Source organism: Abramis brama (genome assembly GCF_963993115.1).
Source record: "Abramis brama genome assembly, chromosome: 20".
NCBI classification, from domain to species: domain Eukaryota; kingdom Metazoa; phylum Chordata; class Actinopteri; order Cypriniformes; family Leuciscidae; genus Abramis; species Abramis brama.
This window is the reverse complement of record NC_139982.1, coordinates 8,815,594-8,831,154: the sequence shown is the minus strand read 5'-3', so window position 1 is coordinate 8,831,154 and position 15,561 is coordinate 8,815,594. Positions and strand designations below refer to the sequence as shown.

General features: G+C 38.4%; 1 gene segment (V, D, J or C); it reads right to left on the bottom strand.

Annotated features, from left to right (window-relative positions):
- Window positions 1–9,432: 9,432 nt before the first annotated feature.
- On the bottom strand, window positions 9,433–11,960 carry LOC311071492 (immunoglobulin kappa variable 3D-20-like). The segment is given in 2 exons: window positions 11,831–11,960; window positions 9,433–11,689 (listed from the first exon to the last, which is right to left on the bottom strand).
- Window positions 11,961–15,561: the final 3,601 nt, after the last annotated feature.

Sequence of the window (15,561 nt, the reverse complement as noted above, 5' to 3'; positions counted from 1 at the left end):
TAGTATAGCGTTAGGGGTAAAAAAAATGGCAAAAAAAATAAATAAAAAATAACAGTAACCCAACCTCTGACATTACACAAATCAGTGTACTGTCAGTGCCGGTCCCAAGTCCGGATAAATGGGGAGGGCTGTTGTACCATTCTAAAGGGTTAGTTCTCAGCTTTCCAATAAGTGTACTCCCATGTCGGTGGTATGTTTGGTTCATTAGATATTGACACTCGAAATTGAAACCGGAAGTGGCCATATCTCCTAACTAGAAAGACAGAATGAATCATGGGAGGGGTTAAAAGAAAGGTCCGGATGAGGCCTTTAAGATGAGACTATGTACATGTCATTCTGAGCTGTGGGGGCGGAGCTATGGGGCCTAATATATTTGTGTATCCAAAAACTATCTCGGTCTAGGAAGGATGCAACGACTCGTGATTGGTGTCATTGGAAAGGTCTCTGAGAGTGCTTTCCGATGACACCTCGTTTGTGTCGCTGCGACCTTCCTAGACCGAGATACATTTTTGAAACATGAATATATTTTGTCCCATAGCTCCGCCCAGGAAGGGGCATAAACCAGGCATCATTCGAAAGGGTTTTCTCAGACCTTTCCAAAGAGTCTACTCTTATGGCTGTGGTATGTAGGGGTCCTGAGATATTGACACACAAAATTGACCCGGAATTGATCTTATAGCTCCGCCCAGGAAGCAGCCAGCGACATAAACTTGATACCATTCGAATGGGTTTCTTCTCACCTTTTCAAAGAGGCTACTCCCATGTGTGTGCTATGTAAGGTTTATGAAATATTGACACTCCAAATTTAAACCGGAAGTGTCTATATCTCCTAACTTGAAGGTCGCATGGAATCATGGGAGGGGTTAAAAGAAAGGTCCGGATGAGTTGCAGTTGTGTTGTGTTGTGTGTGTGTGTGTGTGTGTGTGAATGTGTTGTGTTTGTCTCCTGCAGCTGGTCCCACAGTGAAGCCCTCAGTGTCTCTGCTGCCGCCCTCTTCTCTGCAGATCTCTGGAGACTCAGCCGCACTGCTCTGCCTGCTCAGCTCTTACTCTCCACAGGGGGCGCTGGTGAGCTGGACACTGGACGGGTCAGAGGTCACCGAGGGGGTTCTGACCAGCGCAGAGAGCCAGCAGGACGGCCGCTACAGCCGCAGTAGCGTCCTGACCCTCAGCAAAGCACGCTGGGAAGAGGGAGAGCTGTACGTCTGCAGAGTAACACATGATGGAGCTCCTCATGAGGTCTCGTTCCACAAGAGCTCTGAGTGCTGATGTTTCTCTCCTGAAGATGAGCCGTATCTGAGTGTCCTGTGTCAGGCAGGATTCACATGAGTCTAGTGCTGCAGCTGTAGTGATTTACAACTCAATACTGAAACTGAGTGTGTGTGTGTGATCTTTCAATCTGCTGTGTTTGCTGTAACATTCAATAAAGCTTCTCAACAAGTTCACTTTGTGTCTGACAACATCATTCAACTAACAGATGAAGATGCAGGTGCTTTTCAGAAGGTTGATGTAGCAGTAAATGTCAAATAAAGCTCTTGGGGTTTGAACATGGTCTCTGGAGACAGAGCTGCTCTATTCTGAGAGGATCACAATCACTCCACCCTGACAATGCAAATGGGCTTTTCAGTCTCACTCTTTGATTGGTTACATGATCTGGACTGGAACACTTTCACTTCTGCTTTAGTGAAGCAGCGCAGACAAACTGATATATAAAAACATGATCATTTAATTTTTTTATGAGATAATTAACTTATTATAAATCATATAAAAACATGATCACAAATCAAGAATGTAAAAGTTTGTGTGTCTCAAATGGAAAGCATCACGTCCAGACAGCAGAAGTGACTGAATGCAGTCTGTTCAGTTTGATTGACAGGATCATATATTACACCTAAAACATGATGATCATATTGAAACATATACTATAACAAACTAATGATCCGACCTATTTCAGTTCAAAGAAATCCCACCCCCATTCTATCATAATCACTTTTGGGCTGAGACTCATTGCTGAAGTCAAGGGCTGCGTCAACTTTGCATTTAAGGAACACAAATTGTAGTAAAAATAGCTAATGTGAGGACCTGGGCTTTTAACACTATCTTAAACTGTACAATATCTGTTACCCACAATATGAGGACATTGTTAAACACACACACACTCTAAACGTTGAAACATACAATATCAGGACGTCATCTGAAACACAGTTCAATCTTTCACAGGACATGACAACTGAACACACACAGCGTTCCTGTCTTCTAAGTTATACTGTTGTAGTAAAAGAAAGCTAAAATCTCCACAGTAATGGACAGGGATCTACTTCCCTAGAAGTTAAACCATGTAAACTGATAAGAAGAAGCTTACATGGGCAATAAATGTGTTTGAAGTAGATAAACACATTGAATTTTGTGAAAATTAAGATAATTTTTAATGTTTTTTAAAGGGGTAGTTAGATCTATCAAACGCTAGGGGTATTTGCAGTTGTAAGTATCAAACACCAGGTAAATATCGTTTTGCAGCTCCTCTCTCAGCAGCTCTGCTAAAAACAGGTCGCTTTTGGTCTATCTAATTAATGATCACGAACCTTTCTTCTGATTTGCCGATTCGAAAGAGGCATGAGCAGGGCAGCCACAGGTAACAAGCTGTAGTGTGTGTGCAGTGACTGAAGGAGGAGCTCAGCCGTTTGTGGCGTCACAAAATGCAGGAAGTCAAAACGGCTCGTTTTCAGCCACATCTTCTAAATCTGATCTAAATGCAGGCAGTGTGCGTTTGTCTGACGATCCACAGTGTTGACACTTAGACGGTAAGTACATAGCGCCTAGACCTTCGTTATGATGATAAAAGCCAGGAAATTTCGATTTTGACAATATGTGACCTTTAAGTTATTCATGCCTGCCGGTTGTGTACAGACATTGTTTTATGCCACTATTATGTAATGAAGTCTAGTTATTTTCCCCCAAAAAAGGGGCGGTGACGAAATTTACAGTTAAGTTCCCGGATGTGCCGGTAGTCCGTATTGCAAAGAGCTAGCGACCTACTTCCACATTCAACTAACGCTTGATGTCACCATTACAAATAACAACAGTCGCCATTTTCTTGTGTACCAATGGAATGACCAAGCCAATCAGTTCAATGCCGTTTCTATTTATTTTATTTCTATGATTTTAATCCTAGCTCTCCATTTAGTGTGTGCGCTTGTAAAACTATTGATATAGCCTAGCCTACACAATCCTGGCACAGTAGCCTATAACAGTTAGGACCTAGCATGGTAACACTTTATAATAACGTTCAGTTGTAAGGCATTTATAAGTGGTTAGTTAATGATGAACTAATCATTTACAGAACATTCATAAATGATTAGCAAGTGATATACTAACATTTTATGTATGTTTTGTAAATTCCATTACAAGTCATTTACTAGTGATTAGTAAATGATTAATTAATTATTTACGAAACATGACTATGCATTCATAAATGATTAATAAGTGATATATTAATTATTGTATGTATATTTTGTAGATTCAGTTAGAAGTCATTCACAATTGATTAGTAAATGATTAAATAATCATATACAAATGTTTAATAAATAATGTATTTTTTGTATGTATGTAGCATAATAGTTTACACTTTAGATTAGGGGATGCAAAAAGGGTTGTAAATGATTTATTCATGTGTTTACACATCTATAACAGGTGTTGAACACTGTAGTGTGTAGTGTAGTGTAGTGTAGTGTAGTGTGTAGTGTGTAGTGTAGTGTGTACTGCAGTGTAAGTGCTGACTGGTGAGGGTATAGACAGCTGTCTTCTGTAGTGTAGTGTACTGTAGTGTGTAGTGTAGTGTGTACTGCAGTGTAAGTGCTGACTGGTGAGGGTATAGACAGCCGTCTTCTGTAGTGTGTAGTGTAGTGTAGTGTAGTGTACTGTAGTGTGTAGTGTAGTGTGTACTGCAGTGTAAGTGCTGACTGGTGAGGGTATAGACAGCTGTCTTCTGTAGTGTAGTGTACTGTAGTGTGTAGTGTAGTGTGTACTGCAGTGTAAGTGCTGACTGGTGAGGGTATAGACAGCCGTCTTCTGTAGTGTAGTGTACTGTAGTGTGTAGTGTAGTGTAGTGTGTAGTGTAGTGTAGTGTGTAGTGTAGTGTGTACTGCAGTGTAAGTGCTGACTGGTGAGGGTATAGACAGCCGTCTTCTGTAGTGTAGTGTACTGTAGTGTGTAGTGTAGTGTAGTGTGTAGTGTAGTGTAGTGTGTAGTGTGTACTGCAGTGTAAGTGCTGACTGGTGAGGGTATAGACAGCTGTCTTCTGTAGTGTAGAGTACTGTAGTGTGTAGTGTAGTGTGCACTGCAGTGTAAGTGCTGACTGGTGAGGGTATAGACAGCCGTCTTCTGTAGTGTAGAGTACTGTAGTGTGTAGTGTAGTGTGCACTGCAGTGTAAGTGCTGTCTGGTGAGGGTATAGACAGCTGTCTTCTCTGAAACACATGGAGTCTTTAACCATTGTGCACCTGATGTGAGCAAAACATAAAAAAAAGTAACAATTTATTAAACATTTATGAAACGCATAGTCATGTTTTGTAAATGATTAGTTCATTATTAACTAATCAATTGTAAATGACTTGCAACGGAATTTACAAAACATACATAAAATGTTAGTATATCACTTGCTAATCATTTATGAATGTTCTGTAAATGATTAGTTCATCATTAACCAACCACTTATAAATGCCTTACAACTGAACATTATTATAAAGTGTAACCCAAATGGTTGACAACAGGTTCCTAGGTACGTATCAAATATGCACAAACTGGCATTGGGGGAAAACATACGCTATCTCGGCTGCAGTCTGAATGGAAGCGGTGTGATGTGAATTTGCGACAATCAGCATTAAGTGGATATAACTTGGGGTGAACATTTCTGTTTGATGAAAATTATTAATAATTTCAAAGGTTGGACCTTCCTCAGTCGATGATGGTGGATTTCATGATGGAAACTCAACAAGCCCAAATGACTAGGTAATAAATACTAATAGACAACAATAATGAAATAGTAAAACACAAATCATATTAAGAAGCTCAAATGTTGTTTTAATTGTATGTGTTTATTAATATGTTTAAATGTTGTGTTATGCACAATGTGATGGTACTAGGAGAACAATATTCTAGCTATTATTAAATGTTTAACTTATTGATGGAATGAGATGCTTTTCTCTCCATTTTCCGTTCGATCTCTAATGACATGACTGATGAATCTTCGGATGCTACGGACTATGATGATGCCAACTATGTTCCAGATTCAAGTGGCAACTCCTCTGACACAAGTTCTAATAGTAGAGATCTAAAAATCATAGACAATCATCTTCCCCACAAAGTGTTAAAGGAAATATCATTGGGGATCGCTACAGCCCACAGTTCGGACAGTACCAACAGTTCCAAGGAGCAGAGAAGTTGTAGTTCCTCAAAGATGAGCAGCGGCCATTGTAGTTCAGTGATAAGTTGCAGTGACAGTTCATCAGAGAAGACATCGCACAGCTCCATAAATGTCACTTAGTTGCCAAACACAGCAAAACGAAGCAAGTACAACAAGAAACAAAATTGTCTTTATTGTAATAAGGCCATTTCTAAATTGGCAAGACACCTCGAATCTGCTCTCAGTACACAGCCTGATGTTGCAAAGGCTTTCAGTTTTAATAAGAGATCTCGCGAAAGAAAAGATTTGTTACGCTCTCTTAAGAAGAAGAATAAACTTTAATCATAATGCCACTGTGGCAAGCAGTGGTGATGGAGAAATGGTTGCTTGTCGAAGACCCACTAGAGTCAGACAATCTAATGTCTTCAGTCACTGCAAGTTTTGTCAAGGACTCTATGCAAGAGATAGTCTATGGAGACATGTCAGAAACTGCCCTCAGAAGTCTGTTGAGGTGGAGACTAGAGTTGGGCGAAAACGGATCCACACTGACCTGCCAAAAGCTGAAACAGTTCATGAAGCTGTTTGGAAGATTGCTTGTGAAATGAACCAGGATGACATTTCTTTAGTTGTATGGAGTGAAAGAGACTTAGTCGAGTCAATGTACAATGGCAGGAAACCAAATGAGAAAAGAAATGATTACAAATGTCAAAAAATGAGAGAGATGGCAAGACTCTTGATAACTGCAAGAGCTACAACACCTTTGAAGAGCACTGAAGACCTTGTTATGCCCAGTAATTTCACCCACGTGATACAAGCAGTGAAATCTGTTGCTGGTTATGACTTGGATAGCAACTAAAATAAAATCCCATCATTGGCTTTAAAATTGGGTCACAGTTTGGCTAAGGTTGCAGGCACTGTGCAATGCAATGCCATCATTGCAAATCGCAATGCCGTCGCAGAGTCTGTCAAGCAATTCGCCACTCTGTGTGAGAAAAGATGGGCGGAATCCATTTCAGGTGCTGCACTGGGTACACTTCAACAAGCCACATGGAATAAACCACATGTTTTGCCCTTTACACGGGATGTGTACCTGCTGCACAAGTTTCTTGCTACTGAGTTTGCTAAGTGCATGAAGGACCTTGAGGAAGAACCCAACATCAAAAGCTTTGGGAATCTTGCAAGTGGTGGTACTATTTAACAGAAGAAGGCAAGGGGAAGTTTCAAAAATGGAACTCCAGGCTTTCACATCCAGAAATCGTACAGAGTTGACTCCTGACATTATGATGGGCCTTACTGAGTTTGAGAGGAAGGTTGCAAAGTACTTTGACAGAATTGAGATTCGAGGTAAAAGGTCACGAATGGTGCCCGTGCTTCTCACACCTGACATGATCACTGCAATGGACCTCCTCATTAAAAACAGGAATGAGTGTCAAGTCCACACAGAGAATGTGTACTTGTTTGCACGCCCATGTGTGCTTTCCCATTACAGAGGCTCTGACTGCTTCCGCAAGTATTCAAAACGATGTGGTGAAAAAAAACCAAAGTCACTCACCTCAACAAGATTGAGGAAACAAGTTGCCACTTTGTCAACAGTACTAAACTTAAAAGAAAATTAAATGGATCAATTTGCTACCTTTCTAGGACATGATATACGGCTCCACAGGGAATTCTAAATGTTAATTCTAAACATTGCTGACCTACATCAACATGAAGGTATGAATGTCAAGTCAAGTTAAGTCAAGTATATTTGTATAGCGCTTTTCACAATACAGATTGTATCAAAGCAGCTTCACAGTATTAAATTAAAATAATACAACAAGGTTTGTTTCTAGTGGAATTTATTGATTGATAAAATTAAATTAAATATCCCCAAAATATCCCCAACTGAGCAAGCCAAAGGCAACAGTGGCAAGTGACCTAATGGTGACCTGAAACTCCATCAGGTGACCTAATGGAGAAAAAAAAAAACCTTGCGAGAACCCAGGCTCAGTCGGGGGCCAGTTCTCCTCTTGTGTTTATGAACTAGAGACCGGATTGTAGTTTGAACTGTAAGATTAAAAATATTATATGAATGCCTGGCTGAAGAGATGCGTCTTTAATCTAGTTTTAAACTGGGAGAGCGAGTCTGAGCAACGAACAGTATCAGGAAGACTATTTCAGAGTTTTGGAGCTAAATGTGAAAATGCTCTCCCTCCTTTAGTGGATCTGGATATCCTAGGTATGACCAAAAGCCTCGAATTTAGTGATCTTAAAGAGCGCGATGGATTATAGGGCGATAGAAGATCCGTTAAATAGACTGGAGCTAAGCCGTTTAGGGCTTTATAAGTAAGTAGCAATACCTTGTAATTAATACGGAACTTTATAGGTAACCAATGCAGAGATGATAAAATCGGTGTTATATGATCATATTTTCTTGATCTAGTAAGAACTCTAGCGGCTGCATTTTGGACTAACTGTAGCTTGTTTATTGAGGTTGCAGGAAAACCAGCTAATAAAGCATTACAGTAATCTAGTCTTGAGGTCATGAATGCATGAACTAACTTTTTTGCGTCAGAAACTGATAGCATATTACGTAGCTTAGCAATGTTTCTAAGGTGGAAAAAGGCTGTTTTTGTAACATATGAAATATGATTTTCAAAAGACAGGTTGCAATCGAGTATAACACCCAGGTATTTTACTGTAGAGGATAAAGTAACAGGACATCCTACTATGTTAAAGTTGTATTGTGAGAGGTTTTGTGGGCGGTTTTTTTGAACCGATGATTAGTACCTCTGTCTTGTCTGGATTTAATAAAAGAAAATTACGCATCATCCAGTCTTTTATATCTTTAACACACTCTGTCAATTTGGATAATTTAGCGTTTTCATCCAGCCGTGATGAAATATATATTTGAGTGTCATCAGCATAACAATGGAAACTAATTCCATGTTTCCTTATAATATTTCCAAGTGGCATCATATATATTGATAGAGGGCCTAACACAGATCCCTGCGGCACTCCATAGTTTACTGGAGTTATGATTTTTCTCCATTTAAATAGACAAAATGGTAGCGGTCAGATAGGTATGATTTGAACCAGCTTAATGCTTGTCCTTGAACACCAGTATAATTTTGTAGTCGACCTAAGAGTATTGTATGATCTATAGTATCGAACGCAGCACTTAGATCAAGTAAAACTAGTATTGAGATCCAGCCTTGGTCAGAAGCTAAGAGTAAATCATTTGTGATTTTAACGAGCGCAGTTTCAGTGCTATGATGCGGCCTGAATCCTGACTGAAACTTTTCATAGATATCATTTCCTTGCAAGAAAGAGCCCAGTTGAGCGGACACCACTTTTTCTAATATTTTAGACATAAATGGAAGATTTGAAATGGGTCTATAATTTGCTAGGTTATTATGATCTAATTGTGGTTTCTTAATAAATGTGGTTTTATAACTGCCAATTTAAATGTTCTTGGAACATGACCTAAAGATAATGTGCATGAATGTGCCGCATAATCAAGGATTTTTGATTATGCGGCAACAATCACAAAAAAACTCCGCATTTTTCTGGAAGGACTGATTATAGTAAATTAAACCAAAAACTGATGAGGGTGTTGTTTCTATCAAACAAAACTTATGTTTGTTGGAGTAAACCAGGGTTTGTGTAAAATGTAAAACAGCCTTTATAACCTGAGACTTAAAAACGACCTATTTCATCATATTATATTATATATATATATATATATATATATATATATATATATATAGATATATATATATATATATATATATATATATCATGAATTTGAATAGACTGCAAATGCAAAGAATGATTAAAAAATTTAATTTTTGCAGGTATTCATAAATCTACCTATGTCTTTCTCATGAGACACACCCAATTCAAGTCTTGCAATCTGTACTAATGAGCTGATAAGTTGAATCAGGTGTGTTATGTGAGGGAGACTTGTGCAGTGGTGAGGGGTCACCAGGACAGGGTTGAGAAACACGGAAGCACAGAAAGTAACATGTTAAAGAAGCAGTGGTATGTATTTAGTTTAACTTTTTATGTAACATAACCAATGTAAATAATGTAACATTTTACATTGTAGTGTATAACATAACAATATGTGAACAGGAAGGAAACAAACTTTAAATACTAATAGTGGAAAAGTAGAATAAAACATTTGACTAAACTTTAACACAGGAAAAATATAACAACATATTTATAATGCATTACATTAAAACAGGTATGTGTGTATATGTGTGATATATGTGTCATGTATATTGTGGTGGAGTGTTTAACTTTCCACAAACATCTGTGTGATGTCTTCTAGAGCCGGTTCATTGTCAACGGTCATAGTAAGGACTCTTCGGGTTTCAGTCGTTTTTTTTAATCTTTTGTGGTGTTGGACACTTGTTGTTAGCAGGACGTTTTTGTGGAGTTTTGGGTCAGGAGGAAATGCAGGTGGGTCAGAGGTTGAAGGTTGGTCGTTCCAGGATGTTGTTGACTTGTTAGATTGGTCACTGGTTGTAGTGGACTGGGTTACGTTAGGTTGGTCACTGGTTGTAGTTGACTGGGTTACGTTAGGTTGGTCACTGGTTGAAGTGGACTGGGTTATGTTAGGTTGGTCACTGGTTGTTGCAGGTTGGCTTTGTGGCAATGTAGGGATTGATTTGGAGGAGAGGTCTTGTTTGGTTTCCGTGAGGTCTGTAATATGTTTTTCAGCAGTATATGTAACTGTCAGAGGCCCGGCAGTCAATAAATATTCTTAAACGTCAACTGCATCCATTGCATTTATGTCCTTTAGCTTTTTAAAAAGCTGTCTCAGGACAGAGTTGGTTATGGTTAGCTCTACTGCTTCGGTGGGTGTGTTAAAGTCAGTAGTCCGCTGCATGTGCTGATGTAGGTGGTTGCTTTTCGGTTTACTTTGCATAATTTGCAGCGGTGGAAAGTTTGTTTCAAGGTTACCTGTTGAGGAGTTGAAGTTGCATTTTGGGCATTTGTTTGATTGGTTTATCACAGCCCCTTCAATCTCTCCTGTGATCTGTAGTAGTGGAGGTTGTTCTTGTTGACTGGTGTGTGGAGAAATGGATGCAATCGGGGTTTGTATGGTGAGTTATGAGTTATGGTGGTTTGTGAGGTTGTTGTCAAGTTTAGGGTACTGTTGAAGATACGGGTTGAAAGGTTTGTGAAATTGTATGAGCGGTTTACTTCAACTAGATGAATGTGTTTGTCCCACAAGGAAATATTTCCTGTGTTGTCTGCTATGGTGCATGTTTTGAGTTCGCATTCATCTCCAAAAGCAGTTATGGGTTTGCTGGCAGCGTCTATTCTGTGGACTGCTGCAGACAGGTTTTAAATCTGTAATAAAGAAAGTAAATTAGAATCAAGATGGGAGAACAGGTGAAATATGAATTTACAGCTTATAAATATGATGTTGTTCAACCTTCGGTAATCAATACACGGTCGCAGAGAACCATCCTTCTTCCCCACAAACCAGTGTCAGTGTCAAATCAGTGTCACATGATCAAGAGTGCAGTTATACTGAATATCAGCACGCCTGTGATTCTACCATAGACATGAAGAGCAGCACGACTGTGAATGTGATATTACTTTAACAGTTCTGTAAGCAATAACTTTCTAACTTTCCTTTCAGACAAAATCTGATTAGTTAGTATGTATATTATTTCCATGACCACTGATGAAAGAAAACACTGCTTCACTCCGCATCGCTCTCATACTGTGATCTGAAACACTAACAATAAAACATCCCAGTGCCATAATCAATATCAGCACTAACTCTTATTTCATATCAAATACATTACTACAGATACATTTATATTTATTTTTTTTAAGTTTTTAGAAACTTTGCTAAACATTCATTGTGTAGTTTGTGATCCTCCATCAGCAGCTGCAGTTTCTCTCAGCTGTATCAGTGCAGTCACTGTGACGTCTGACTGACAGAGGTTTTTGTACGACTCTTTATCACTGTGTGAACACCCAGCTACCACTGATCTTGTGTAAACTCTGACAGTAATACTCTCCTGTATCTTCAGTCTGGACTCCACTGATGGTCAGAGTAAAATCACTGCCATAGTCAGATCCACTGCCACTGAATCTAGATGGAGTTCCAGTATAACGGCTGTTTATGTCATGAATCAGGAGTTTAGGAGCTTCTCCAGGTTTCTGCTGATACCAGGCTAAGTCATCGCTGTATAGTCCTACATCCATATGACACTCTATTGTTGCTGTTTGACTCTGTTGGACAGTTTTAAATTCAGGTTGAGTCAGAGTCACTCCTCTAGATTCTGAAGAAGAGAAAAGAAAAACTATTAGTGTTTAAAACTATTATCATCATATACTTCTACATCACCAACACCAAACACCAAAACACCAAAACCATACAACATCATACAACACAAAAACCAGAGTCAGTTTTTACATCTTACCTTGAATAAACAGTGCAATGGTCCAGATGAAGATGTTGATTGTGTTCATTGCTGTAGTTTAGTCTTGTGTGATGATGAAGATTGTGTTCTGTTCTGCTCTCAGTCATGAAGTGTTAAACTCACAGCACTATAAACACTCTCAGAGCACTGAAGCATGTGCTGACAATGCAAAGTGACTCTCTCTATTTAAATCATTATCCTGAAGACTGTAGATCAGTCACAAACACATTATCAAACAACTTCCTTATGTTGTGAAATGCCAAGCTATTATACACACATTTCTGAAGAGTCTATTGACAGAATCATACATATTATTGATTCAGTCATTATTAACCCTCTGGGGTCTAAGTTGTTTTTGGGGTCTTTGAGATGTTCTGACATGCCCTGACATTTGTGCTTTTTTCAGTTGCTTATAAACATATTAATGGCAAAGGTGTAATTACACTGTATTTAGCACAAACAGGGCTACCATAACATGTGAGCAACATGTATGTACATGCTTGTATTTTTGAGAGAATAATGTTTATGCATGGTTATTGAAAAAACTAAAAACTAAAGTTTCTGAAATAAGGCCACAAAACACATACAAAATATGTGTCAATAAGACTTTTGACTAATGGATGTTGTCCACATTTTTTCTTCAAAATGATGTGAAAATCCTCCTGTCTAATCATTCACATAAAACAATACATTGATTTAAATTTTGTAAGACACTTTCTGTTTGGAAAGGCAATATGCGCAGGGGCGTCAACAATCCAACACCATCATGAATATTGAGTGGTTCACACCTGAGGAGACAATGGGGCCCGCATACATAATGAGCCATAAATTCAGGCGTGTCACTGAGCCACAAGAAAGAATGCAAGAGCAATATATATATATTTATATATATATATATATATATATATATATATATTCTACAAAATTGGTTCACAGTTGGAAGCATCTCAATTTATTTTTTTATTTTTTCCACAAATTGTGCTTGCAAATTGTATAAAATCCAAGGAAAACATGTCTGGTAATTGTGCAGTTAATTCTCATACTGTATTTTCCGTTTTGGAATATGTATCCTCTCCCCAAATTTGTCACTAATAAAATCATTCATTCACACACAGAAACGCGATTCAAATTTAAACCGTCTTTTTGCGAGTGGTAAACAGCGCGCATCTCTGCCGTTCATTCATTCACACACAGAAACGCGATTCACTTGAGAATGAAAAAAACTCAGCTCAGCTGAATCTGTTGCTCCTCAAAATACCAGCACTTTTGAGGTACATTTTCCATTATTATTATTACGATAGTATTATTCCTCACAACGCTGCGAGACGGTGTAAACAAGTACAATGATCTGATTAAACTTGATGTGTTTTCTCGAGCTGATATGGTGGCGTTCACAGTTTGCATGGATGCCTCAGTCATTTGCGTTTGAATAGCGCACGCTCTCCGTGGGCGGGGTCACATTAAAAATAATGAGCTGAGATGAGAACGACTGACATCTCTCTCTTTTCATACAGATTACATAAACAGAGAATATTTGATTTAGTTTTGAATTAGATAATTTAAAAGTACACACTTGAATGATTATATCAATATATATTAATATTGCTCATGCCTGGGTGAATAGTATACGCTGAGTTTTGTTTAAATTTAGAGACGTGCTCCAAAAAAAAAGTTCATTCGTAAAAACATACCTTTCATTTCCAAGTTGTTTGATTTTCACTTTACCATGTTCATGTACAGAGACTCATGTGAATGTTTGAAGTCAGCAGGACTCAGTGGCATCTGGGCCCTGTAAAAAAAAAACAAAAAAAACACCAACTGTGAACATACTGATATCAAGAGAAACTAGGGCTGCACGATTTTGGGAATAGATTTTAGATTTTTCTGGTTAAAATTGCTTTTTAATCCTCTGAGGTCGACAAACGCGTGGGCGCGTTTTGCTGGATTTTCTCCACATTGTAGCACTATAAACTTAAATTACTCCGTCATTTATGGTCATACAGAAAAAAAAGAATCTGTGATATTTCTACTTTTGTATGTGTCCACTTACAATCAATTCAAAACATTGTGCTTTTGTAAAATAAAGAAAATAAACAGGGTGTGCGTTCTGCCTCTCCGTCGCGGTGAACTTTTTTTTCTTGAGCACGTCTATAAACTGAAACAAAACTCAGCGAATACTTGTCACACATTTATGAGCTATATACCTTTATAAACATGTAAGTGTGTACTTTTAAATGATCGGATTCAAACTGAAAACAAATATTCTCTGTTTAAGTACTTTGTATAAAACCAACAAGATGTCCAGCTTCTCAAACGCTTGCTCATTATTTTTTTAATTTACCACGCCCACTCGCGCAAAAGATATTCACATGCAAATATGAACCCAGAGGGTTAACTGAATACAAACATCTGATAAACGTTTGTTTAAAAAAAAGTGCGGATTCACTTGTAACCAAATGCAACATATACGTTTCCTAAATGTGTGTTTAATATTTGACAGGGGACATTTGACAGGGGACATTTGACAGACGTACAGTATGGCAGATGAAACTCTTAAAAATACATCTTCCAGATGAAAACACATCAGATAGCCGTGTGTGTGTTGAATGTGTGCTATAATGTCATCCATTTGGCCTAAGCTTTTGTCAACACTTTACATTACACACATAAATGCTTATTTTACTAAATTACATAAAGATTTACATAACTGAAGATAATTTTTTTGATTTTATTTGTCTATGATTTAGTAGCCTTTTGATCACATAAATGACAGATCTAACATTAAATCTTGTTTGGATGTTAAAGGGACCGATGAACACACGCACAATCAAAGGTTTTGAGTAAGTATACTATAGAAAATAATTATTTAAAAAACACCTTAAACCAAAATATAAAGTATTATGATTTTGTCACTACTAATGCAACAGTTAATGACTATGTAAATGGAGTGATTAAAATGAGTGATGTATTGTGAGCACTGAGGATGAGGAGCCACAGCAGAGTCCTGGAAGTGGACGAGACCCTCCATCACTCCACCGGCCCTTATTGCCTCATCCGGCCCGGTGTTGCTGTGGGCTCTTCATCCTCAGTGAGACCAGAGCCAGCGAGAGAAAGAAGAGTTTGGGTTAGGGTTACAAGTTTGAGGACCTGATCCAGGAGAGAGCGAGAAGCAACAGAGAGGGAGGAGAGACGATGGCGGGAAATGGAGGAGGAGGAACGTAGAGAAAGAGAAAGACAAGCAGGAGGACAGACGGGAACGAGAAGACCGAAAGATAGAAGAAAGAAGACATCAAGAAGCAATTGAGAGAGGGAGACCAAGGAAAGGGATGAATGATTTATTTGCCTTCTTGAGTTTATTGTCAAAACATAAAATATTTATTATATAATATAACATTTGTTTTGTTGGAAAGCATCCTCAAATCAATTACACATTTACATTTCTGTAAGCAACAACCATCAATACTCCAAACCGCTTCTCTTTTTATACGTACAAGTTTTGGTTTGCTTTGGTTTTTGGTTCATGTTTCATGTCACTGTCTTGTCATGTGATTCCCTGTTCTAGACTTGTGATCCTGTCATGTGTCTTGTCATTGGTTAATTGTCTTGATTATGTTCACAGGTGTCCCTTGTCTTGTCATTTAGCCTTGTTTATTTAAGCCCTCATGTTTGCCTTGTTCCTTGTCAAGTATTGTCCATGAACCACTGTTGGGGAGGTTATGGTCTTTTGCCGT